Source organism: Astatotilapia calliptera, chromosome 7 (genome assembly GCF_964374335.1).
Source record: "Astatotilapia calliptera chromosome 7, fAstCal68.1, whole genome shotgun sequence".
In the NCBI taxonomy this organism is placed as follows: domain Eukaryota; kingdom Metazoa; phylum Chordata; class Actinopteri; order Cichliformes; family Cichlidae; genus Astatotilapia; species Astatotilapia calliptera.
In genome coordinates this window covers 24,125,873-24,153,691 of record NC_137428.1, presented here as the reverse complement: position 1 = coordinate 24,153,691, position 27,819 = coordinate 24,125,873, and positions in this window count along the sequence as shown.

The following is a 27,819-nucleotide window of genomic DNA, read 5'->3' as shown; positions in this document are numbered from 1 at the left end:
GAGTAATCATTCTTGCTGCACGTCTTTGGTGTTTGTTCTTTCAAAATAAGTACAAAATAAAAAAGAAGATAGTGAAGGCCTTTTGTTGGAAAACATATTATGGCGGCAATATTTCCCTGATTTAGTTTATATCTTGTTTGTTGTTTGAAAAGAAAAAAAGTTTAGTAATGTTTAATGTTAAAAAAAAAAAAAATCTATACTTAAAATCTAATAAATACTTAATCTCCCTAATACTTTCACACATGCATTTCTTATACCCCTTCTGGCTGTGAGCAGGAGCCTTACTTTCTGTAACTTCGTAGGTAGCTGGAGGGTTTCTGACCTGCCTTTCTGCTCTGAGGATAATGATTGACGCGAGGCTACCCCAAAGGTCAAAAACACCACCAGTAACAAATTTGCCTTCACCAAGCATACCACACACTGACAGTGTTGCTCAAATTCCAGTCCCAGTGCTGTGTGTAGAAAAACCTCATAGGTTACTTCTTGATTGAGAGGCTGAAGACTAACATCTCTCCAGGCAAGGAAAGGAAGGAGGGGATAATGACAATAAGATATCTTATTTTTCTTCTTGCGGAGTTTCCTCTGCAAGGCAGCTCTCACACGCGCAAGGAAGAGGCTCTTGCAGTGGTATTATTGGAATAGTGCTAAAAAAAAAAATCAGTTTTTGAAACTATTTGCCACGAAATCCAACCTTGTTACGGCCATACAGTGATGTTTTTTTATTTCACATTTTTGCCCAAGATTCAAGCACATGCAAGAAAGAACAAAATAAAAATTTTTAAAGAGCCCTTGGCCGTGGCCAGAACTCTGACCATATCAGTTGGGCTTTGCTGCCACGTGGCATATGGCACAAGACAAACTGTCAGGCTTTTTCCCTCCTGTCTGTGCTTGCTTAGAGATGACAGGAGCAAGAGGACGTTTGTGTCCAAGCAGCAGGCATCAGGCAGGCTTAGCGGTGATTTGGGGGGAAAAGGGGAGAAAAGCAGAGCATCTTGCTGTGGTGAGCAGTGATGTGTCTGCATGGCTGAGTGTGTGTGTCGGGAGGGGGGGCTACACAGTAGCTGCGGGGGACAGCACGGTGCCTGCGATTGTGAGGAAACTGCAAATTGATCAAATTGTGGAGGCAAGACTTTGGGCCTATTATCTGGGTCATGTCAATGTCTCTCTGGTCTCCAGTTGGTTCACAGGGCCAAGTGAGTGTGTATGTTTGTGTGTAAAGAGCCGAAGCTTGAAGAGCCAAAAATTGAGCTTTTGTATGTGTGTGTCTAGTCAAACCTCCGTGTGCATGCTGTTTGCACAATGACTCTCCACCAAATAGATTTAACAAACACCAAACACAGTGTCCATTAGCACTCGAGTGATATTTCTGAAACGTTTTGTGGGTGAATTTGAGGTCAAATCCTGCATTTGCAGAAGTTTAACCCTTGTTAAGGTTGCACCTTACACTGCTCCAGAATTTGGGCCCCAAAATGGAAACTTTTGGAAAAGCCCTAAACCAGTTTTAAAAGGATGGAGCTGTGTTTTCGTCCAGACGGTCAGAAACAGACACATTTAGATACGATGGTGCAGACGATATGCTGGTCGGGTGTTAACAGTCACAAAAATTAAACATTAAACAATTAAACATTATAGCCAAGTTAGTACATAACTGGAAACTCCTGACCCATTGCCACAGTGACAGATTACACTTGCATTTTTCTGCTATTTTCAGTAACAGCTCAACATTTTCATCAGTCCCACCAACAAAATCTCTGGACTTAGTTGCTATTCTTAGTCTGCAGTATTTTATACAAGTAATACAGACACATGTGCAGTGCAAGTAAATATGTATTTGTCTTTCTAGACGTTGCTTCTGAACTGCATTAAAACATCTTTCTGGACCAATTTCTTTGTGTTGCAAAAACAAAATGTATTAGTATAGCCAGAAGCAACTGCTGATTCTTTCTAAACTCAGGAGTTTCTTCAACATTTGTTTTCTGGTTTTCATTGCCAAATTCAGACACTTTTCGAGGGACGAGTTGCCATTTTCTTATATCCAATCCGACATGCACGAGTCACATTGTTTGCCTATCAACAGTGATCACAGGTCAACCCTTTATCAGAGCTGACTTGAACAGAGCATATCATGGCTATTAGCTTAGCATGGTGCGTGATCTCCCTCTTTCTTGTTGCTGAGGGTGCTGTCCTATGCAGTTTAGGGACACATGCATGAGGGAGGGCGTCATCATCACTTGTCATCATGCTTCTGTCATAGTCCCTGGAGTTTCAGTGGCTCCCTGCGGTCCCTTGCCACTCTGCCTGGCTGCAGACAGCTGGTTACCAGAGCTATTGCCTTGCTGCCACATGTTTGGGTGTATCTTATATGCTGGTATGAAGTCCAGTCCTGGGAAAATGTATGCAACATTGTTTTTGTATAAATCATTGTATGTGTTTGTACATTATGGGTGTTCTATGTTCACACCAGCTAATATCAAACAGGTGTGATGGAAGCAGCTCCAAGCACAGAGACTGAACAACTCAATTCCTTGTAAATCAGCAGTGCTGATATTAGCTGTTGAAGGCTAAATGGCCATTATGAATCCTCAACACCCTGACACGTTATGACCTGCCTGCTCTAGTGAGGTATGTTGCACTGTGTGTGGGAAACACATGCACACATATGAATGCATAGAGCCTCGCTGCTCTGTGTGTGGGCCATGTTTGCCACCACTTAGTGACAGGTCAGACTCCTATAGTGTGATCAAACAGCAGCCACAAGTCTCTAGAATTCCCACAACACTCTGCCTGGTGGAGAGTGGACAATAAAAACAAGAGTGGCGGGCTTTCATCACAGGCTTTACCAAAGCCTATCCTATTTTTGTTCCCTCATGTGGAATAACTTTTTGAAGATTAGCTAAATAAATATGAGCAGTGGCTCAAAATTGCACACATGTAGTCTGTGCATGTTTTACACTCCCTGAATGTTGATAAATGCAATAAAAGCAACAATTTGACTTTCAAAATAGGTCACAGGTTTTGCTATAATTTCCATTCTTTATTATATTCACCAATGTGGCTGCTGAGATGTGAGATGTGATGTTTGAAAGTCAGGGCAAGAAACACAAAACACTCAAATGATCAAAACACATGTAAATACCGCAACACTTTTGCCAGATAATCTAACACAGTGCACAGGGAGGTAAAACTAAAAGTAAGGGCATACAGTATTCTCACTGTGATACAGAGACGAGCCTGCAAGAACATCATATTATTGCAGCAGCTGTGGTGATCCCACAATTGACACAAAGGGAAGTCGCGACCACGGACCATACTCTTGACCATATGAAGGCCGCGTGCTCTATGGCCTAAATCAGCACTGACAATTTGCCAGTGTGGGTTTTTTTTCTTGTCTGTGTTGGCACTTTAGGGGGATCTTTTCACAGTGGGAACAAATCAGCATAAAATGGCATAGAAAAAGCTTGAAATCTTCTTAAATGGTGCATGTTTTGTGTGACGATTATAAAGAGACACAACTGCCTTGCAGCAGCACATCGGCTGCCCCCATAAAGAGATGGTGCCGATGTCTTTCAGTGGCCCCTTAGCCCCCTCATTTCCGGTGCCCTTGAGAGCGAGGTACTTAGAGCCCGTTGACGTTACATCGTTGTATGTCTAGCACTCAAGTGTGAGGGGCAGATGTATTCTGATTTAGGCAACCGCTGCTGATTAGTGCTATAAAACTTGAGGCTAAACAGGAAAACGGCCAGTCAGCCAAGAGGTATTGTAGTAAGGAAGGGGCCCTATCTGTAGCGCTATCAGCCACAGCCCCTGTCTTACACTAATGGAATTGTCCTCCACCCCAGGCTGTGTATTACCATAGATCTATGGGATAGTCTCAATCCAACAGGAGAGCTCGTGATTTAATTAGGGGCCCCTTTCTGACTCACTTACAACACAACAACATCAAGACAGGGAAGTTCAGACACATGGCAAATAAATAAACTAGGGGCTCCTTCACATCAGTGTGTGTGTGTGTGTGTGTGTGCATGTGTGTGTGTGTGTTGCGGTATATGACCAGGCTGATTATTCAAATAAGACATGCCTTTCAATACACACACTAAAATGTAGTTGATGGTAGCCCTGTCGGTCCTTAGTCTGTACTGGATATCTTTTATTTGGACCCATTTAAGGCATTACATATAATATAGTTTGAAATTTAAATTGAGTTTTAGTTTCACTTATTGTTACTAAGCTAATTTGAATTTAGTTGTTTGGCCCTGAATGGACTGAAAAAAATGGAGAGCTTATAAATGGGAGGAAAACATTTTCAAGTCTCCGTATGATCTACTGATCTAGTATGTAAGTGACCCTGTGACTTTTATAAATACGCCGCTGTTATAAAACAAGTCTTTCTTCTTTTCTGGCATTGTTTCCAGCTGGCAGATCACCAAGGGTGAGTGACAACTTCCAAAACAATAGCCTACAGACAATGACATAATGTAATTTAATCCTTTCCACTTGGAATCGATTGTTACACCTTAGGGTGCAACATTTTAAGATTATGTTGTTTTATCCAGGAGTTTAATATATTATTTTTGAAGAAGCAGCACATTTTTGCTCATTCTCTCATTGACTGCAACAAAGCAGTAACCACAACCTAGCTGTCAGCAGAATTTGGACCGCATTTGGACCAGCTTTATTACATCATGGGTGTGAAAAGATATGGATTTGTGAAGACTTTAAAAATCAATGGCTTTTTTCTGTCATTTGCTCTTAGCTTTTATTCACATTTCACGACAGACTTATAGAGAGAATCGACTTGTGTAATTTCTGTGTTGTTCAAAAAATGTGAGTTTTTTCAACTTTCAAGTAGCAGTATCATATTAGGTTATATAGGCTCCTCACTAAATGATACTTCTGCTCATATAGCCAAAGATTAGGCAGAGAAATACCATTGGTGTATCTGTGTGGGCCGGCGGGTAGCCGATGGGCCTCTGGCTCTATGTTATGAGCTCCTGGACTACGGTGCTATTACCTGCACCTAATGAAGTTATAGCAGGGTAGGGGCTACAGGGCAACGACTCCCTGTAGATTGCTGGGTCTGGGTCTGTCATGGCCCACACACACAGAAACACATTCCCACATAGGTGGGAACACACACACACACACACACACCTAGACACTTACACAAACACATAAACACACACTTCTTCAATGCATAGTTATGGTGCATGCCTGAAACTAACAATCAAAAGGCCCCCCCCCTTCTTTCATCCTTCCTGTCCTTCTTTCTTAAAATTGGAGACATGGTGCAGATTGATGTGGTATCTGTGCTTTTGGTGTAGACGTAGAACCTGACTGTCTCTATGTCATGGTAAGCACACATTCAGTCCTCTTGGCCACCCTGGAGTCCTCGTTGGCTAACTCTTAAAAAGCCCAGGCAACACAATTATCTTTTATGACCTGCCAGAAAACACTGGCTGTGGGGAGGCTGTGGAGGTCTACATTTCGGCCTTACGGAGGGAGAGACACAAGTTGTCACCTGAGTCCATCTGTCCTTCTGGAGCAGACCACCAGTGGTGACTTTTGGACTCAAGAGGCCAGATTTACTGACGTGCTGCACCAGTACAGACAGACTTTGTGGATAAGAGGTGGGAAGTTTTTGGGAGTTCCAAGGAGCAAAATATAGGGACAAGAATAAGCATGCGATTTACTGTCAACTATGTCGCTATTTAGCACACACACACACACACACACACACAAAAAAAACGTATTCTTTTTTTGCATTTGACATTGAAATGAACTGACTGTGCCTGTGTTTAGAAAACAGCACCACTTTTGTAAATCACTCATAAAACTAATCAAACCAAAGAGGGCTATTTGGGGATTGAGCTCAGATGCTATTTCGCCCTGTTAAGAAAATCTGAACGTAGTGATGAACTTGCTCCACTTAGCTCAGTAGAAATTTCAGTTATAGTCTATTTATTGTCAAATTTTAGTTTTTTAATGCTACATTTCTTAAAATTTTAGAAGCAGAGGAAGATATTTATGGAGGACTAAATTCTCAGTAATTTCATACAACTATTAAAATTCCCTCCTAAAAAACATCTATGTTATCCCTGTTCCAGACATCCACATATGAATCCTCAACACACATTTACTTTTCAGCACTAGTTTACGTTCAGGGTCAAGTCATGTTGGTTTTTAATTGAAAATAAATAGTTCATTTTCCTATTACCGGTAAGTTCTGCATCTATCCGTATCCATCTGTCATCATACATATAGTACACTACATAAAGTCTAATGAAGGGATTAACAACATGTCCCTGGTATAGAGTGGACCTATGTTTCTCAATTGAGACAATTGTCTCTGCTATCAGGGCATGCTAAGGGTCAACACTGTAAATCAGTGTACTGGGATTGATCATTATATATATGGGCTTTATCACCCCTAACTAGTGTACAGAGGCAGGAGCAGGAGGCAACCTACAAGAATGACAGCCATCAATTCTTGAAGCCCTCCTCCTTGCTCATCTCATTAAAGGGTAGTACATCAGAAAGAAGGCTGTCAGGAAGCTGTAGAAATAAAACTGGACCGTTTAAAAAGCCCACTAAAGGGGCATGATGGGGAAAAAAATAGATTTAAGACTTGATGGTGATTACTTTTCCGGTCATGTTTTTTTTATTCATTCTTCATTCTTTCAGCTTCATTTTACAATTCTTTCTCAACCCCTTTCCTACATTCCCTTTCTTTTACCTCCATATGAATCACATGTTCATTGTGCTTTCTCACTCTTTGTACCTTGACCTCAGTGATTCAGGTCCTATCTAATTAAAGACAACACGGTTAGGTCGCGACAACCCCAACCTGAGGCTGCAGAGCTTCTGTTAAAAACTCTGAATTATGGCAAGAATTCATCTCTCCACCAGAGAGCTAAATGTGATTAGATTGCTCATGTCACAGAATGACAGCTAATTCATGCTGAGGCAAGCCTTCTGACTATGTGTTCAAAACTTAATAAAGGATGATTCAGTTTACATTCAGTTTGTAAATCATGAATGCTAGCAATCATTATTTCATGTTTATAGGATGCGACAATTGACTCTGTTATTAATTTGTGCCGGATATTATACTTATTATAGTGAGTTCTCAAAAAACGAAGCACAATCTGCACGTTGATTGCAGAATGCTGAATGTAGCCTGTATTTACCGCTCATTTACAGGGGTATTGGAATAGTCCTGACATAAACTCCTTTAAATACTTAACCACATATTTACTTTTAATAGGTTGCAGCTCTCAGTCCACAAATGCTGCTCTCTGATCATATTGTGTTTATCATGGTCATGATCAGTGAATGCTGCTATGACCTTTTGTTGTTATCCACTGGCGACAATCTTTTCAGATAATATCCCTGAAATCAGGAAAGCTGGGGCCTTCACTGAAGGACCCTTATTGTAGTGATGTGTGCATATGGAGGCCATAGGACTGCAGGGTAAGAGCCAGTTGCCTGCGTTGGTGTATCTTATGGGACAGGCGGTGTCACACCAGGACCTTAACAGGCCTACTGATCGTCCCTGTAGAGAATAAGGATAAAAGGAAAGTCTGACTCCGACGTGTCCCCAGGCCCCCTGTACAACTGGGGAGCCTGCCTGCAGAAGCTGGTGTGCCTGTTTACCATCTTACCAGGGGTCCCCACAGTCGACGGCAACGCCTCGCCTGCACGGACTAGAAATGTCTTGTGAGTATGGGCAAACGCGCTGTGAAGACAAGAATATGGAAGCTGACAGAAATAAACGCGGGTTGGGGGAGAGGCGAGAGGCAGAAAGGGAAAGGGAGATGCAGCGAGCGGCAGGGGTCCCGAAGTGCTGAAGAGATTGTGATGGCATGGTGGCCAGAGGCCTTTCAGCTGAGTGGGCACTACTACATTTCCCTTCTACGGTTCAGGAGCCGCATGCTGGTGTGTCTGACACACAGAGAAACACCGCCTGCTCACCCTCTCTGGCTAGTGTCTGTTGTTTTTTGGTGTTAGCATGGACGTGCATTTACGTATTTAGCTTTCTTGCTTATGTGTACATTAATTGCTACTCGTGATTAGTCTTTAAATCTTCTTGAAAGCAAACCACACACGACACACAGCAAGATCAGTGAATGCTTCTCTGACCTTCTGCTACAATCAATTGGCACTTTTCTTTTTTTTCTTTTTTTAAAGATAATATCCCTATAATCAGGAAAGCTGTGGGCTTCACTTTACAAACTTTTAAATTGATTTCTGGGTGGACATGTAAGACTAGAAGAGATCCATTTTCTTTGCTTTTTAAGATGTTTTCAATTATAGGTGGAAATGGAAGCGCTTCAAGCCAGAGAAATGTCAACACATCCTAGATTAACAAGTTTTTTTTCCCAATCCGCTTGGGAATCCATTCCAGTAGCATGCCTCATTTTTAAAGCATTAAGGAAGTTTGCTGCACATCTTGACAGTTCTGTTTTCCTCCCTCGTGCTTTCTTTATTCTTGCACTTTATCTTGTTCTCATCTCTCCCCAGTAACATTTTTTATTCATTCTCTCTCCAAAAACAAACTCTGCTGACGGAGAAATGAAAAATACCAGAACCTAGTGGTAAATACGATTGCACACATATAGTCATTCTTTAATCCCTTTTCTTCAATCTTCACGCTTCTTTTTTATTTAATACTAATATTCAACTTGTTTTCCTTCTCTATAGTACATGTTTTGTTTGTTTCTCTTGCCCCCCTACCTTTCCAGATTTTTCTCTGTACTTCTCACCCACGGTTTGAGAAGGTAGCAGAGGGCAGAGGGTTGGCGCCGGGGTTAGGGAGAGCGTAGCGGCGCTGGGGTGCTGCCGATGCGGTAAAACGATTCTGATTTGTGCCCACAGCGATCAGTGTCACTCTGCTCAGCTTGTCAGTCTCTACGAGCATCAAAACATACTGTCTGGGACTGCTGTCACTAACAGTAATAGATATCATTTCAAAATCATCAGTCCTCCCTATTGTGTCTGGCTCAAACCTATAGTTGGGGTCTGCGTTGACCATGGTTGGATGGGCCCACTCCAAATGCTGCACACAGAAGCCCCGGTGCTGGGCTAAAACTGTTTGGGTCATGGTCTGATATGTGGATGGTTAACGCAACAAATGTGTTGATATGGCAAGAGAGCATGGGCACGTGAGGTAGATTTCCAAAGTTTGGGGTAAATGCACAGATACGATTCGTGTCTGCCTTGGTTGGGTCACTGTTTCAGCTATCACACGAAGGTGTCAGTGATGCGCGCACATACTTGCACACAAACACACACATTGGGTCAAACTGTCTTCCTACACCAATCAGAGTGTCTGCACAGCCTCTAATAGCCATTAACTACCCAGCCGGTAGTGCAAAGAATCTGACATCACAAATGTCACTCTGCATTAGGCCAACGTTATGTCAAGATTCCCTCCAAGATAACTAGGCTATCTGGCAATGTGTGTGTGTGTGTGTGTGTGTGTGTGTGTGTGTGTGTGTGTGTGTGTGTGTGTGTGCGTGTGTGTGTGCGTGTGTGTGTGAGAGAGAGAGAGAGAGAGAGAGAGAGAGTACCTACATGCTTATTTATGTGGTGCCAGTACATGAGGACATTGAGGGGGCATATTTGCCTGCATGTGCATTTTTTGGGTTTTCTTAGTGCATTGTTCTGCCTTGCACGTGTAGCTAGTGCAAACAAATATATGCAGACAGTGATCTAAAAAAGTAGGTACAGTCAATTCTTAGGATTTATGTATCATAATAAAAATCATCACATTAGCATGTTTTAAAATTAGGTAATTACAACCTTTCATCTATCAATCTATCTAGGTCATGATCTTGTGACAAGTCTGTTGGGGTCATTTATTTCTGGCCTTAATAGTTCACTATTATGTATTTTTTTTTATCATCCTCCAAACTATTTCTTCAGCACAGCTACAGTAACGACTAGGACAAAAAGCAGTGCATCCAACACATGGCTATTTGCTTTCAGATTCTCGAAGCGGCAATACGCTACAAACAAATAACAACGTTATTCACTGTGCTAGCCAACTTTACATTGAGTGGAGCACTGAAATTAAAGACAGTTTTAAGTGATACTAATCCTTTTTGGACCAGAATAAATTTAACACAAATTTTCTTATTTGGTGGTTATAACTGTACTGGTTCATTAAAAATGCTACCATTAATTTCCCCAGATTTATTCTAAAGTTGAACTCACAGTCTTCACACCATGACTAAAACTATAAATTAGGAATACCTGGAAGTATGTTATGATAAAGCATTGAGCATCTCATGAAATACAGGGCACTGGTTTCAGTAAATGAGGTCAGGTGAAGGGGAGAGAAAAGAAACAGACATAGAAATAGACGGATGGATGAGCGACAGCGAGAACAGAGATCAACAGTAAGTTGACAGAAAGTGCTTACGACGCACTGCCACTTCGCCTCAGCCCCCACGCCTCCCCCTCCTCCCCCTGTCCTCTTACATGCTCTCGTCAGCTAATTATCCGGAATTAGAATCTTCTTTCACACCAGTGGTGTCAGGGTGCCTTAGCTTGATCTGTCACGGCCCCTCATGACTGGGTGCTAAACTCACGACAGTTGATGAGTGCGAAGCCCGTCACAGCTAATTGTTAGTGAAAAGCTGGACAGGACTGACAGTGCAGAAAGAAAAGAGAGAGGGAGGGCTCTTTGTTCGGGGACAGATGAAGGAAGGAGGTTTTGTTTGTGTTTTGTAGGTGGCAACACGGTGGCATCGTAAGCTGGTGCCCACATTTGATGGGTGGAATGAAGGGTGGGGGATGGAGGGGGATTTTGAGGGTCCTGCGGCACTGAAATATGTGCTCAGCAAGGTGAAAGAAAAATGGAAAGAGGGCTGAAGAGTGAAAGAAGCCAAGTGTAAAAGAAGATGTAGGTGTGATGAAGGAGGACAACAAATCCTTTCTTTCAGGGCATGTCGGCCAAGATCTTGCTCATCAGTCCTCACAGCCTGTGACCACCATCAGCTTGACAACACAGGGCTAGTGTGTGTTTGTGCTTGTACATAGTTACACATTTGCAAGTTTATTTGTTTTTTGCTTAACTTATTTGTTGTGTAAGTAGCAAATGTTTGTATGGGTGTGCACATGACTATGTAGTTTGTACAGAAGTAAAGACATAATTTGCTATTTTATTGTGTGCATGGGTGTGTGCCAGAACCTGTATGAATCAGACTGTTGGAAGACAAATAGGACATTTTACTCAAGTACAGTTTGTTCTGTTTTGTCTCTAGTGCTCACATGATAGCACGTGGTATAAAGTCTAAAGTCTGTGTCTTTGTGTTGCTTAATTTATGGTACTGTGATTATGCAAATTCTGATTGGTTGACAAGTGGTCCAGGGGAGGAAAAGGAGTGACAGGGGAGTTCAGCAGTAATGGCAGAAGCATAAAAAAAAGACCAATCAACCAATTAAAGATAAAAATTACAGCACAGTATGTAATTTACAGACAGTGACTGCACTAGACAATTTTCATTGTCTAACCCTTTGTTTCATTTCAACTCTTTATGTGTTGTAACTTTGCTCTCTGCAGGTAGTCCGTAGCTGCTAACAGGCTGCCAATGCACTACCGCTGCTGTACCATAATGTCCCCTTATGCCAGTTAGCCTTCAATGTCAGCTATTGTAATCTTAGGTTAAATGCTTACTGTACTTGCCAGGCCAAATTAAATGTGTTACTAACACAAAGAGGGAACGACGTGACTTGATGGGAGGCTGTCACCTGTCTCCCCAGGGCAATTCAACGTCTGAGGAAGCGCCGTGCGTGTGCTCTCATTGTACAGTCAGTCAATAAGCAAATAGACTCACGGCATTTTTCAACACAGTTTTTTCTATGGTATTAATACAAACACACACACAAAAAATATTTTAAATCGTGATTGTTTTGCAAAATGTTTCTTTTACCTTTCATCCATATAAAAAAAGTATATATTTAATCTGAATATTCTTATTTCTTGTGTCGTATGTTAGACATTTTTAGGTATGAGGTTTAGATCCATAATGAAGGGCAAATTATCAAACAACTGCCAGTTTATGCACCCTTCTCATACTGAAATTCAACCCTTTCTGAGAAAATTTTGTCTCCACTTTGTCACAAGACACTAGGGCGGAACATCAGCATGCTTACTCACATTACCAAATTACACTGGTGAACTTACGATTTTTTAACTTTTAACTCTGTGCCTTTGTGGTCCATCATTAAAAAGTAATATGCTGGAAAGGTGCACCATTTTTCTCTTTTGTGATCTTTTCTTTATTATTTATACTGAGATTTTTAGCTTTGTTGTGACAGATTGGAAGACTGTTGTTTGGCTTTCTTTTTTAACCCTCAACACAGGAACTGTGTTAATGTTCTGCGTAATTCATTGTTGCGTTAATGATTGTACCCATTATCTTATAAATCCAGAGGAGCTGTTGACCTTCCATTTATGTGTTTGCTTGAAAGCCAAACAGGCACCCACCAGGATTCAGCAGTCAGCCAGCAGCCTCCACTCCAGTAGTACTTTCACCCACTTGAAGACTGGAAACAGCTTTTCTCGAGCTAGTGCAGATTTGTGTGGATTAGGCCTCTGCTCTACAGGCGAGGGCTTGGAGAGATTCTATGCAGAAAAGGCCAGGAAGTTGTTTGGAATTGGATGTTGTTCATCCCCTCTCATCATTACCCTCAAACTCTCACAAAGGGCCCAAATTTTCCAGTGCCTTTGAACCTGTGTTTCAAAATGAAAGACATGTCCAATAGAGGGTCTTTTCTTATTCCTCTTCATACTGAAAGGAGAGAATAGAAAGGGAGAAATAGAGGGGAAAGGGGAGCTTTAGAGCTTCATTTTCCCTCCCATTCTACTGCCTTCATTTTCTTCCGGCCTTGAGCCACTTGTTGGGGGAAAAGCAAATTTTTGGAGAAATTCCTAGAGGGTTATTCGCCTGATCACCCAGTGCCTCCTACATTTTGGCAGAGAAGCAGAGTGCAAAAGGACGATGGGGTGGGGTGAGGTGGAGGGGAGCTCTGGGACACATGGTTAAAAGCAAGCACAATAAATAGGGGACTCTGGAAACAGCTGTTGGAGAGGTTAGTTAGAGATTTCCAGCCATTAGCTTCAGTCCTAACCAGTTTGCACACTTGAAGCAGACAAGAGCCAAGGCAGGCCAGAGCCCCAATATGAAAAGGGACGGGACCCAGCTTGATCTTGTAGGGAAATTGTTTACAAGTGGGACCCTTAGTTCCACAATAGAGCACAGTGCAAGGAAGAGGGAAACAAGAGGAACGGGAAGAAAAGATGGATGAATGAAGAAAATAGTTTTTTGAAAGAGTGAAATAAATCTGAAAAGCACAGGAGCAAAAGTGAAAGAGCGTGGAGTGTGAGTGAGGGTGATTAAGGATGGACCAATGAGGGATGTAGACAGATGCTGTTGGTGGGGAGTGGAGGGGAGCGGGGACTGTGACACAATAAGTGGAGGACTTGTGGGGGTGGAGGGCAGGGGGTCTTTCTTTCTATTTTCAAAGGCAGGATAAACAAGGAAATGAGTCTGTAATCATTTCCAGAAATTGCCTTCCTCTTTGCCTCTCCTCTCCCCAGGCTGTCTACCCGCCTCCGTTCATTAGCAGGCCATGGCCTGATTAAAGACTTTCATTGTCCCAAAGAGAGACACAGAGAGAGGATCTTCAATCCACGACTGTCTGTGTCAGTGATACATCAGGAGTGGTTTGTACTTTTTACCGTTATCCTGGACCTGCTGCTTTATTTTTATTTCACGTAACAAGTGTTTAACCACTTAAGTACGTGAAATCTAACCACAATCAGTTAGACCCACTGCACTGCATCAGCAACAAATATTTATACAAGAAATAATTTCCTGAAGAAAAATGACACAAGCTGACATAACCTTAATTTCATCTAGCTGTAGAACATTTATTCAGGTTAAGTTTGATCCAACAAGCTATTGTGAATGTCAGTGAGCATATCATAAAATAGTCCACATTATATGTTTTTAAGGTTGCATCGTGCCGTTTCTTGTACTTTTCTGGTTTGAAAAATGAATGCAGTACCAGGTACATATCTGAACCTTTTGCACAGTCTGGTATGTGATGCTGCAAATTTTGGCATGGAGGTAAATACAGGGCCACACCAATATTGGTATCGATACCAATATGGATACCGATAACTTTAACCTATAATGGCAGTTTATGTAGAGGAGAGCAGTGAGTCATGATTTATGAGATGAATCATCATCAATTTTTAAATTATGGACACATTTTAATGACCACTAAATCACTGTGATTTTGACACTGGAGACCTGGAATGTAAATGTGCCCGTCTCTAAAGAACAGTGAGTCAACTTCTGTAAATGAGCTATAGGCTATGAATAAAACAGACGTGACAGTCAACGCAAAAAAACCCAAAAACGTTTAAGACATTTTTCATAGTGCATGTTTGGGTTAGAAAGAAAGTATCAATCCTAGTGGTCGCTAGTATTGACCTGAAACCGATATCAATACTATTGATCTTGATCGATCTGCCCACCTCAAACAGTCAGATTTGTATGATATACCATAATAACATTTAAATGTAATGCTACAAAACAGAATTTATGAATCAAATCAAATCAAATCACTTTTATTGTCACATCACATGTGCAGGTACATTGGTACAGCACATGTGAGTGAAATTCTTGTGTGCGAGCTTCACAAGCAACAGAGTTGTGCAAAATACAATAATGTAAACAAGCAAAATACAAGAATGGCTACATCTGAAACTAATAAATATATGTACAATATATAATAGTATATAATAGTTATTATGGAAATTATTATGGAGTCATATACAACAAAAACCATGTTCCACAAGGAACAGACCTCTGATCTCAAAATGTTTGATATAATTTCATCATTCAAGAATAATTTAGGAATATTTATGTAACTTTGAAGAGCTACAAGCGTAATGACATCATTGTGATCTATTTTTATCCTTAACTGTCATCAGAAGTGCCCTAACTAACTATGGCTTACTTAATGTTATTATTGCAGTTGAACTTCACGCAGTTACATGATTTCTGTTTGCAGACAAGGGCAGCAACGCTGGAATAGTGCACTATGTGCCTTTGCATGTCTGCATGTGTTAAGGAAAGTTGTGATAGGTGAGTATCCAGGATCACTGCTTTGTGTTATATCTTGCATGTCTTCCAATTCTTCATTCATATCATCTTTGTTGCTATAACCAAGATCAGCTACCTTTCTGCATATATTTTTGTAGATTCAATGTGTCTGGACAACAAATGGATTATCCAGTCTGTAAGAGAGTTAGTTTTATCTAATCACCACTACTTCTCACCTTAATCCTCTCAAACATCCTTTTCCTGACACAAATCTACAGTAGCCTCCTTTGCTTGTCTGCAAAGAGTTCACAGGGACAGAAGGAAAGTGCAATGCAGCATTTGAAGGGCATGGGAAAATTTAGAAAAGATATAAACTGTTTCTTGGTACTAAAATGCTGAGAACTGAGAGAAAACAGGGCAGTTGGTAGAAAGGCTGAGAGTTGTGGCAGGTTCTGAGGCTTTTCTTTGCTGGGAAGGAAGTATATGTTTTTTATTGGTTTCATATGACACGACAGAAACTTTTTAAGATGTTGTAGACGCGCTGGTAAAAAAGCTGTCTGCCCACCCCTGTATAAAGTGCCCTTGTGATCTTGGACATATTTATAGGTACTGTCTTGTGTCACATGGCTTACATTTCTTCCCTTGTTGGGACCCCCTGCGGCTGCTTTTACAAGCGCAGGTATAAAGGGGTCAAAAGTACCCTCATCAAGAACATGGTCAGACAGGCGACTAGAGAGAGAAAAATACATTTCTGTGTTTCTTTTATTTAAAATAATACTTTTTTTCAGTTTTTCTTAATGTTTTAACAAACGAGAAATGACAACAGGAAGTGCTGAGAATTTTTCTTTTCATTTAACCTAAGCATCAGTCAACACTTCACTCAGGTTTTTACCATTGCACATGATGTATTATGGAAACTTCTGTCCTCGTGTCTGTTTTCCCTAGGTGATGATCATTGAGATGATCCCCAGTAAACGACCCCTATCGCACAATGAAATAGCTGGAAAATTTAGAAAGCCAACATGAAGCCAGAAGCCAGAGCCATATCTTCTCAAAAAAAAAAAAAAAAGAAATCAGAGAGAGCCACTACATAAAAACAGCTTGAGTGATACCAATGAATCCCATTGCAACAGCACAATGTTTTAGGTGTATGTGTGTTTGCAACATATACAAGAACCTGCAAGACCTGAAGTTCTACAAGGCCCAGATGAAGTGTGTCATAGCTGTCATCTGTGGTGAGATACAGGATGATTTTGTCCTATTGTTGAGTCAAGAGGCTCAACACTTACAATGAAAAGACGTAGCTGCAGTTTGACAAAGATGATTTCATTAAAGCAACAGTCAAAGATAAAGCCAGTGCAGACAATGACTGCCATCGTCATGAGTGGTTGAGAGGTTTTTGCTGAAGAAGAAAGCTCCACAAAGCATGAACACCACCGGCAGTAAATTAGAGGATCTCCATCAGCTCATGTAGACACTGAAGACCATGAGACAGCTGCACATAGTGGTGATAGAAGAAAGGAAGGGACCAGCCATGGAAAAGGGTTAGTCTGCAGACGACCGAGATGTCTAGCAAGGAAAGGCTCAGATGGGTTCCCCATCTGATCAAGGAAACACAAGGGGGACCTTGTGGTGATTGTGCCATACCCCTTAAGCTAGCAGATGTACCACATCACAGGAAAGTACAGGGACTTCTGTGACAACCAACATAAAAGGTTTCACTTGAGTTCTCAGTAGGGACAAGGGTAATACACATCCTTACAAAGTCCACTGTCTGTCAGCAGCCTTATATGACCTTTATGAACTCCCTCATCTGGCCAGCTCCGAAGATGTCAGGATACTATAACTTCAAGGTGGGTGGGGGGATTAGGAAAAATGAGCTATGGCTGGCACAGCGATACCTGTACACAAGAAGGAGCTTGATCAACCCTGACTGACTGCATCCCTTGGTAAGGTTGTATGATGCTAAAAAATAAAACCTGTTAAAACTCTGAAGAGGACAATGCAGCCCTTTCCTCTAAATGTTGTTTCAAACTAGAGTGCTAGTTCTGCTAATATTATTGACTGCAATATAATATTACAAAGAAAGCATTTTCCAACTGAAAAGTAAAACAAACATTTTTACTTTCCTGAAGCAGTTTTTAACAAAAGGTTCTTTTCAACTTTTCTTGGAAGAAAGTTGACTTGTGTTTAGCAGTTCAAACTGGTTTTAGCTGACTGGCTGGATGGCAGATGTTTTGGTTTTGTAACCGAGTTAGAAAACAAATGACTAATGTTTTCTATCTTCTGTTCACTATGCTGCGACTCTGTTGGTGAGTTATAATAAAAAACCATCACAGAGCAAAGTTTGCAGTTTATACATGCTGGAAATGATAGAGTATCTGAGTCATAAATAATATAATATAATAAATGTATTAATAGCAGTTATTTTCATATCAATTGTGCCATCATTAAGTCAGTTATGTAACAGAATAGTTATGTCACTAAAGTTCACTTTCGTTGCTGTGCAGAAATTTAAAGGTCACTGGTATTGTTACATTGACAACCAAGAAATGTTAACAGAAGACTGTTTTTAACTATTTGTATGTTAGATTTTCTGAAAAGCTTTGTGCAGTGCTTTTTAGCTAACTCAGCAACTTCCACGTATGTGTTAAAAACATTGTTCTGGTTCAAATTAGGAAGGACAAAAAGCCTTTGTTTGCCACCCACTTCACACAACACCAAACTCTAGTGCTTATCCGTGCATGTGGTGGGTCCACATAGATCCATGCAATTTTTCCAGTTGTCCTGGCCAAGCCTGATGACTTAGGTTTGACCACAAGACACTTACCAGTAAGCTCTTCTCCCAGGCCAGGCTCCAGGAGGGAGCCCCAGTTTCCTGTTTCCAAGTGAGGTGGTGAGGTGGATACTTAACCATTTCTCAAGATCTGTGAATCAATCAGCCCGCCCCTTCCTTGACATCAAGAAACAGCCCCCAATATTGCCCCAAAACAAAAGCCCGTCCACCTTGATAACCTTTTTGGGGTGGTTATTCAAGTGCATGTGCTCTCAATGTCCCCTGTAACCCCCCGAAAAAAGAAAAACGTCAAATATAATCAGACTACCTATCAACAGCATCAACAGCAAAGTAGTTTGGAAAAAACAAAGACAGAGAGAAACCATCCGGTTGTTCAGTCTGACGTCACTAGCCGTGTCTGGGCCTAAACTCCGCTGCAGGTCCATATATCAAACGATCACTATGGCATTACTGAGAGTTGAAAAACTGTCTAAAGTCTGTCATCTTTAATAAAATGATCAGCGTTCTGCTCTACCAGGTGTAACAATTGAGTTTAACATCCAGGCATCCATGAAAACGGAATTTATGACATTTAACAGAGTTAGAAGTTAACAGGAAGTTAGCTCGCTAGCTTCTATCTAAATACAATATGTCCTGAATGCGGGGTTTTGGAAACAAATTAAAATGTGCAGCTCTGTTATCACTTCATATACACAATTCATATACTGTTGCATGGGCTGGGCTGTAGTTACATCCTAAGGTTTTAAAAACTGAGCTTAAATAAATGATTAGCGGTAATAAAAGCTGAGAGAGGCCAACAGTGATCACTGACTGTTTTAGGAGCTTTTTGAGATTAAATAGAAGAAAATACATAACATTAAACAGTTTAACAACACAAAAGCCATATTAAACACAGACTACTTTAGGCCCAGAAGTAGGATTCGTCATCATCACTTAACGACCGGATGGTCATTCTATAGTGTTGCTGTGTAGTAAATTCAAATTAAATTTGTTTTTTAACACCGCAGAAAGCACAAAGCATTCCAATATCTCACTGCACACTTAAAAAATACCTGTCATCACAGTGTTTGCTTTGTCCAGTCATCAATATCACCTCCAAATTAATTAGAGTAAATTTAAAAAGCCAAGAATTTCAACTCTGTTTAATACGCAATATAATTTATACAAGTCTTACACAGTGTCTTGTGAACTCTTTTTTGACATTTTCAATATCAAAGTCTTAAGTGTTATTTTTTATGGTTATCAAGTGTTAATAATTTCTCGAGTAAAGTAAAAATACAAACAAACCAGAATTTGCTTGCAGTTTTGGTTGAAGCCCTCTGTGCCTCCTAGGGGAAACCCAACTTTTAATACATTAAGAGACACACAGTAAAACAAACCTTTCTACATTTTGAAATAGAAGTTAGCTATACAGCATTTGTCATGGTGATTTATTTATTACTCTTCACATTTTTGCAACTACCAGTCTTCTATGTTTTAGACTTTGTGTTTTGCTTTTATGTCTAACTGTTATATGTTTGCCTGTAAACCTTCTCTGCGGGGTGTAAATCGGTAATGATTACCAGTGTTGGGACTAACGTGTTATTAAGTAACGCGTTACAGTAACTACGTTATTATTGTGGTAACGAGCACGGTAACTAGTTATTATGCCAAAACCGGGAACGCGTTACTCGTTACTGGGATTTAGATAGGCTCGTTATTCGTTACTTCGTGTGGTGGCTATCACGGAGCTTCCACAGATTCAATAACATTAGCAAGTGATGGAGGCCAGCAGGTGGATGAAGGAAAAGGGAGGCAAGAGGAGAGACCCGAAGCGGCAGCTGGTCCGAGAGTGTCAGGTGAACTGAACTTCAGGTAAGAAGTTATAACCTGCAGTCCATCTGGGTCAGATATGAACCAAGTTTAGGTGGAGTTTATTTTATGCTGACTTTTTCGTACTGCGTGCTAGCTAGCATGACGGAGTTTCTATACAGCTGGGTGGTGCTATGAAGTTAATGATGTTGAACTTTATTTTGTTCATAAGGTTAATTATTAGAGCTGCCAACACTCCCGTAAAAAACGGAATCGTCTCGTATTCAGAGAAAATATTACGCGTTTCGTGTTGAGGTGAAAAGGAACAGTTTGTCCCGGACTTCAGCTACAATGAAAAAGACACAAAGCTGGAGTTATTCTGTGTTTACGCTGCACAGCAGCCTCTTCTTCTCTCATCCTCTCACCCTCCCTCTCCTGTTTCTACTTCAATCATGAAACTGATCAATGATCAGCTGATCAGCTTTTCTCTCTTGTTTGTTTATCGCCCACTTTGCGCCAGAAAGAGGAAACCAGCGGATGTCGCGGTAAACAACAGCAGCACGTTTAAGCTTGATCAGCTGTTGTTAGAATTTATTTAATATTAATTCTAGTATCAGCTGATGTTTGCTGGAGCCACAGCTGTAAAGCTGCTGGTCATGATATCGGTTTGGTTATCTGGTGAGAGGGAAACATGAAGATGAAACCAGGAGATGTCCTTACTGGATCATCAGAGCTGTGATGGAGAAACAGGTTTACCTTTTAGGTGACATGAATGAGTTGAAGGGAAGTTATGAACTGTTTCTGAGAGACAAATAACACCAGGATCCTTTTTTAGGTAGCTGACAGCTGGTAACTGTGCAGGGGCGGGTCTAGCAAAGTGTTGCCAGGGGTCCATGTAGGGCATTAAAAGGGAAAGGGGGGCACAAGGAAATAATTTCTTATTCTCATTTAAAATGTCTCACTTTTAAAAAAATAATTATCTGAGTCTTGCAACAAACAATTGATAGCTAGATACATATATACCATCAGAACAGTGTACATCACTGTCACAACAGTGTTTGTTTTCATTCAAAGGCTTTATGATTTTTCCTATAATGGTGGGCCGGTCTCTAGTCAAAATGCCCGGGACGATTTTTTTGTCCCAGTCGAGCTCTGTATGCAGCTCATCTGCAGTCTGGTGTTATCTACATCTTCCTATTAAGAAGGCAGAATTTCCGAGTTCTGAGTACAATCGAAAGCACCACGACTGCAGTTTTTGTGTTGGATGTAAAAAGCAGGCTAGGATAGAATCAGGTGTGGGATTTCTCTCGTGGAAATGTGCACATTATTTTTTCCTTTCTATTGGTAGGTGGCACAGTGCACTTGTGGCAAGTAAGCAAGCTAGAAGACTGGCAATCTTGCTGGGTATCCAGTTACGGAAGCAACACATTAACAAGAGAATTCTGAGTAAAACCAAAGTTACTTTCCCTAGTAACTAGTTACTCTGAAAGTAACGAGTAACTTGAAGTAACTGAGTTACTTTTGATAGAAGTAACTAGTAATGTAACTAAGTTACTAATTTAAAGTAACTTACCCAACACTGATGATTACTGCTAACAAACAAGCTAGCTAGCCAGGTTTGGTTGAAATTGGAGAAACTAGTTGCATTCTTAATCTGCATCGATAAGAGTGGACACTGCTGTCCAGATGATCTTCACTTACATATGGTTTACGCAACAGTGGTCTAGCTGCAAGAGTGAGGGTCCTGCCCCTCACTGTGGTATGCTAGTTTAGCAACACAGTAACAGCTGGTCCAACTTTACACAAGTAGGTGCTGCTGTTTTGGTTTACATGTGCTTCACTTTAAGTACCAAAATAATTCTTCACGCGAGCTTGTGTAATAATCACAATCAAACAAAAAGTGCAGTTAAATTAATCTAAACTATGAACTAAACACAATCACATTTTATCCATACAAGTTTAATGAAGGAAAAACATTTAGAGTTGGTAAATGCTTGAGCACAGCATAAAGTCTCAAAAATAGACACAAGTTAACCAAAGAAAAACTATTGTCCTTGTTTTCTGCTGGTTCTTAGATAAAGTCCAGACCTTTTGTCAAGAAAAAGTCTGTGTTACTCTGAAAAGTAACAAAATCCCTTCTTTTCTCCTTCTTTCTCTCCTGCCTTTCTCTCACACTGTAGGATGCTCCGTCTTTCCTTCTTGGCCATGTGGTGCGGTGTGTTGGTTTTAGGAGGCACTAAAAACACACCGTTAAACACAGTTTTAAAAGTTCCTAAAAGCATTTTTCCTCTCCGGGATTGGCACTTTAATCTACTCTCAGGTTTCACATGTTGCCTAGGCACACCTGGGGAGAGGAATGAAATAAGCTGGATCTTACTAACCCACTAGCTCCCACACATCATAGAATCCTTGTAAAAGTGAAGAAGGAAAAGCTAATCAGATTTATTGTTTTAATCATTGAGAGGGGTGTCTTTTTTCTCTTTGTGAGGATGACTTTATGACTCTCCTGGCAAGAATCCATTGCAGCTTAGATCTGAGAAGAAATTAAATCCTTAGCTATGTCAGATGTGAACTACATTTTTCATTCTTTTATGATAGAAAATGGCTAAGAAGGAAATTGGCAAATAAAAAAAGGTCTGTAGCATAGACTATCGGGAAAGGAATGAGTTTTTTAAAGTCACATCAACAAATCAGATATCTAAAAAAGCTTGTCTCTTTGTAATAGATCATGGGTGACTGTGGTTTGCACGCTGATGTGTTCTTGGGCAAGATAAATAAAGGGGGATTCACTGTGTTCAAGCCCAAATATTACAACACTCACAAATACAGGGTTTTTTCTGGCAATTTTTCCAGCATCTCATAAAAATTATTTTTACTTTAACTTCTTTTGCTTTTGCAGTCCTCTCTGTGTGTGCAGGCAAGTATTTAAAAGTGGGAGGAAGTAGTAAAAGAAGCTCTATCTCTTTATCTTCAAGGGATAGGGCATGGTGATTCCAAGAGTAAGGGGCTGTCACTGGGTTAAAGAGAGTGCAGAATTTCTGAAAAGCCAAAGGTCACGTTCAAAAAGGTGAGTTGTTGACAATTTTAAGAACCTCTTTTTAATGTGAAACAGAGATACTGGTGAAGTTTTAGAAAGTAGTGCAGCTATTTTAAATGAATTCTTAGATGATAAAGTCAGAAAACTTATCAACATTCAAGGAATATTTGATAACACTTATAATATTTTTGACAAAGCATTTAGAAACCTTTAATTAATGATTAATTAATCTTTTACACATCATTAATATATATTTGAAAGTCAGTAAGCCCTGTTAACAACTTACAAGTGTGTTGCAAGTCATATATAAACTTTTGTTAAGTTATGAACAAAATCATTTGCAAATGATTAATAAATAATAGCCTGAAAGATTTATTTGACATAGTTGAACATAATTCCAGCACAGAGACTGAAACTCTGCTTCACAGAGAATTTGTTGTACTTACTAATTTCCTTCACAAATGATCTGCTTTCTGCATCCCATTAATCTGAAGTGTTACCCATTCTTCATATGTAAGTGTTTTACATATCACGTGTAGATATTCCACACATGTTAAAAATTATGTGCATAAGTACACACAGCAGCCTTCTGTATGCTCCAGTTCAAAGAGTGCAGATATTATTTTTATTGCTTCTAAGTTTTGTCATTTCTCAGTTTGCACAGCTTTCAGTATTGACCACAGAATCTTGTGTGTTTAGTACCAAAAGCTGTAAACAAGGCCTACAGTCCAATCCACAACTTTCTGGCAACTACTGAGATGGTAGAGAAAAATGTGTATTCCCTGACCAGTTGGCAAAAATCTCTTTGCAACAGCTTAGCAGATTGCTGTGGTCAACCATACTTTTCAAGGAACTGCCTTTTCTGTAAACACTTCCCAACTACTCTTCAAGAAGTAGGAAGACTGTGAAGAGTGATAGAAACTTGAATTCAAGGTAAAAGTTGTGCCTTTTGGCATGTCTTAACTGTAGCTATGAGGCACAACTTCTAGTTTGAAAGTCAATGTTCTCCATTTCCAGTTTGCATTGCACTTATTCAAGTTTTATCCGGTCTTTAAGTGATGAGTATGAACCCTAATTCTCAGTCCAAACTACTCTTCGTTTATTAAGGCTGTTGTGTGTTGGACCTGGAAACGACTAATGACATCAGACTTAAAGACGGGGTTGCTGCTCATCTAGTAATATCCTTGTGTTAGCAGACAAGCTGGAATCCTCCATGCAAACTACAGATGACTTTGGCAATCTGCTAGCAACCAAAGCAATCACTAGGAGGTTTTTTGTGTATATGTGGTTAGTATAAATTAAAAAAATTTTAAACCAGTTTTTCAAATTTTGTTAGAAAGTACCTAATGCTCCTGTTAGACATACCCTTCCCCTTTCTACTACGTTGATGAGATCTGAGCTTGTCATTTTCTTCTTTGAATAGACACGTTTCCATAAAAAACATGGGATAAACCTGATAATCTTGCATCTATCAAAAATGTATAAGCTAAGAAAACTTGTCTGTTTATTTAATCACATAATTTTTTAGCAGCCAAAGAAGCCCAACAAATGACATAAAAAACTTTTACACTTGATAAACTATTAGATTAGGACATGGGAAAAGTTGGAAAAAGTGATTTACAGTATTCCCTCGAAATGTGAAAATTTGCAAAGCAGAAACCATGTGTTTATATTATTATTTTTATATATATTAAGTCATAAAACCCCTCCTCACACTCCAATAAACTCTGTTGTAACCCTGTTATTGTTTTTCAGGCCAGAAAATGTTTATTTTACAGCAAAAATAATTCAAATGTAAAGAAATAAAAATACCTATATGCTGCAGAAACATGCAATATAAATTTACAGATAAATAAGTGATACAGCAAATCCATGGAAGGTATACCGTACACTCAAAATACATGTCTGCATCTCAAAAAAACACCTAAATAAAAATAAAAATAAAAAAAAACATTGCAGTAGAAAGTACTCAATGTTCGCCACTTTAGTTGAGCCTGTACTCTATCCACTCATATGGATAATAGACAAATTGTTTGATTATAGACCAAAATTTTGACCTGAGGATGGATAAAATGTTAAGAGTTCACTACAATGCACTCTAAGGGAAATGTCTGTATGAACGTCTGTATTCAGTGTCAGGGTAACCTTAAATATCTGACATAATACTTACAGCCATAAATCGGTACTAAATTGGTACTGAAGAAGAAGCTAAGGATCACCAAAATTGCTGCACTTCACTCAGTGAAAAGACACATATTCTTATAGTTGTTTACAAGTTGTTTAGTTCTTTACAAAAACACAAAATTGTGAGCCTTATATTAGTGAAAAAAATTATTTACTTAACCAGATCATTAACAGCAATGCCCTGCCACACTGCAAATTCTTAAATTGATCCAGTACCAAGCACATACAGGGCAAGTATCGCTGACACCAACACTTTTAACTTACAAAAGCAGCTTATGTGAGAGAGCAGTGTGTCATGATTTGTGACACGAATCATCATCAATTTGTAAATTCTGAACACATTTAATGACCACTAAATCATTTTCAATGTATTTCACAATAATTAGTTAACAAAATATGTCTTTCAGCTTTTCATGTATTTTGAAACTAGGTTTATTTAAGAGCAGGAGTATAACAGGGCCTGTCTCCAAAGCACTTTGAGTCAGCTTCTGTTGTTTAAATGTGCTACAGTCTATACATAAAATAGATCTGACAGTCAATGCATAATGGTTCAAATATTCTTCAGAGTGCATGTTTGAGGTACCTTTTTTATATTTAAAAGAGTAATAATTTGTTTAACACAATTCAGTGTACTACATATTGTCTTAGAGGCAAGAAATAAAGTATCGATCAGATCCCAATACCAGCATTGGTATCGACACTATTGATGTTTGGATTGCCCACATCTAATTGACAGACGTTACCAGCCTCAGGCTGTAATATATTCACCAAAGGTTTAGCACTGGATATGGATAAATTATAAAAATCCAAAATATAGAACATCCGCAAGGCAAAAATCACTGACCGTTTTAATTTGGGCCAACCAAAGACAGACTTGAATGGATTATACAGTAGGTATACCTTGCCTGTCTTGTAAAAGCCTCTTAGAGCGCTATACAAACAAGGGTTTTATTTACTGTTTTGGGAATTGCAATCAAGAACAAGCCTGGTTTTATATCAGATGTTGATCACTTGTGGTCAAGAGTGGCTGCATCTATCTAATGAATATTATGTTTGTTAAGCCTTTATGATTGGATATGAGAATCAAAAACTATGGTCCACTTTACCAGTGGCCAAATGAATGAAAAAGGTGGATTAGTGCAAAGAAGGCTGAAAATTATTATTATTATTATTTTTAGACCCAAAGAAGTTTGCAAGACAACAGTGCAACGGGCAGTGATATGACACAGATGGTGTGATAAATTTAAAATTAACATTTAAGTTCACTGTAAATTAAGATATGGTCTAAAAAAGGTTATACCATGCACTTAAAATTCAAAATGTCCATTTTTAAGTTATGACTGAACTAGAATCAATTTTTTTTTTTTAAACTGAACCTCCTCAGCCATCTAAGGCAGTGTTGTGGGGTCGAAGCGTTAGCATGGCTGGATGTGTAAGAAGGTGATCCCTGTCAGTAATCACTATATATGGGGTTAGATTAGGCTAGATCAGATTAGGGATTGTATGGAAATAAACATTCCCTGTGGCTCTGAAAAACTAATCCCAGCTCAACAGCCATAGGTGGGATTATGAGAGAAGCAGTGCCAAGAGGTTATTGTGTTCTCTCCCTCAGTATATACTACATTTTTCAGTACTTAGTATTTTAGGTATGTCAAGATTTTCAACCACTGGGTGCTATGTACCTTTCATGCTACAGAGTTCAAGGCACAATGAAAAAATGTTTTAAAAAATAGGTCCAGACTCAGTGTTATAAACTACGATAACCGTGTTGATGTTATTTATGTATTGTTTTAAGACTACAAAACTCCTGTACATGTATTGTGCACATATTAATTAAATCACAAACAAATTTTAAAAAAAAATACATTTTGACAAGTGTTTCATTCAATATGCAAAAGAAATAAAAGGCATAATTGTGTAACTTCACAAAAGTACAACAGCACTTCAAGGTCTTCAGGCAGAAGGAATCAGGAATCAGTCGGCTGATAAGAAATACAGACACTACTGTTTGTCTCTGCTAAGTGAACAGATAATGAACCACAAAGCCCCCAAGCACCAAGATCTCTCTTCGAAATTCTTGAGCGAGACATGGTTTTTCCACACAAATGATTTTTTTGTTGCCCACCAAAAACATTTTTGACTACATGAAAGTATCAGAAAAATAATGCGAAGAATTATAAAAAGAATCAAATCTCTGCGAAGGAAACTTACTCTCTGGACAGAACTTACTTATGAGGCAATTGTGGGCATAGTTTTAAAGATAAAATACTTTTTTTTTTTATAAATGTTTTATGAAAGTTAGACCTTTTTTGATCTTGAAGAATAGGTCAGAGGTCAAAAGTAACATGACAATTAGAATCCCCATTAACATTGACAATACACACCACACTTGTAAGAATTATAGTTATAAGCTATAAGACTTTTTGAGAATGCCATTGTGACATTTTTTAAGCATTTAAAGTTGCTAAGCTAATTGATTTGGTTGCAATTCTACCAGGATTTAAAAATGGATATACAAATGGGATCCCTGGCACTCCCGTTGGCTTTTAAGTGTTAAGTTGACCTTGAGGACCTTGGCAAATATAATCCAAATTTTAATGGATTGCTAACATGGCCCCTCTCTACGTTCTTACAAAACTTACAAGCACAATGCTCAGCAAATTTTCACGTCTAGACTCAAGCTGCAGTAGACCATTCTGGTCGTTTTGATAGTTTTATTTCATTTCATTTTACTATTCAAAGTAATGTTGTCAGCATCCCTGACTGAGTAGCTGTTTTTGCCTCATTCTTATGCACGTTTTCCAATAATCTTCTAGGAGGTACCTGGAAATTTGCAACATTGAGGCCCACAGAGCACAGAGTCAAACTCTGATTTTTTTAACTCTGAT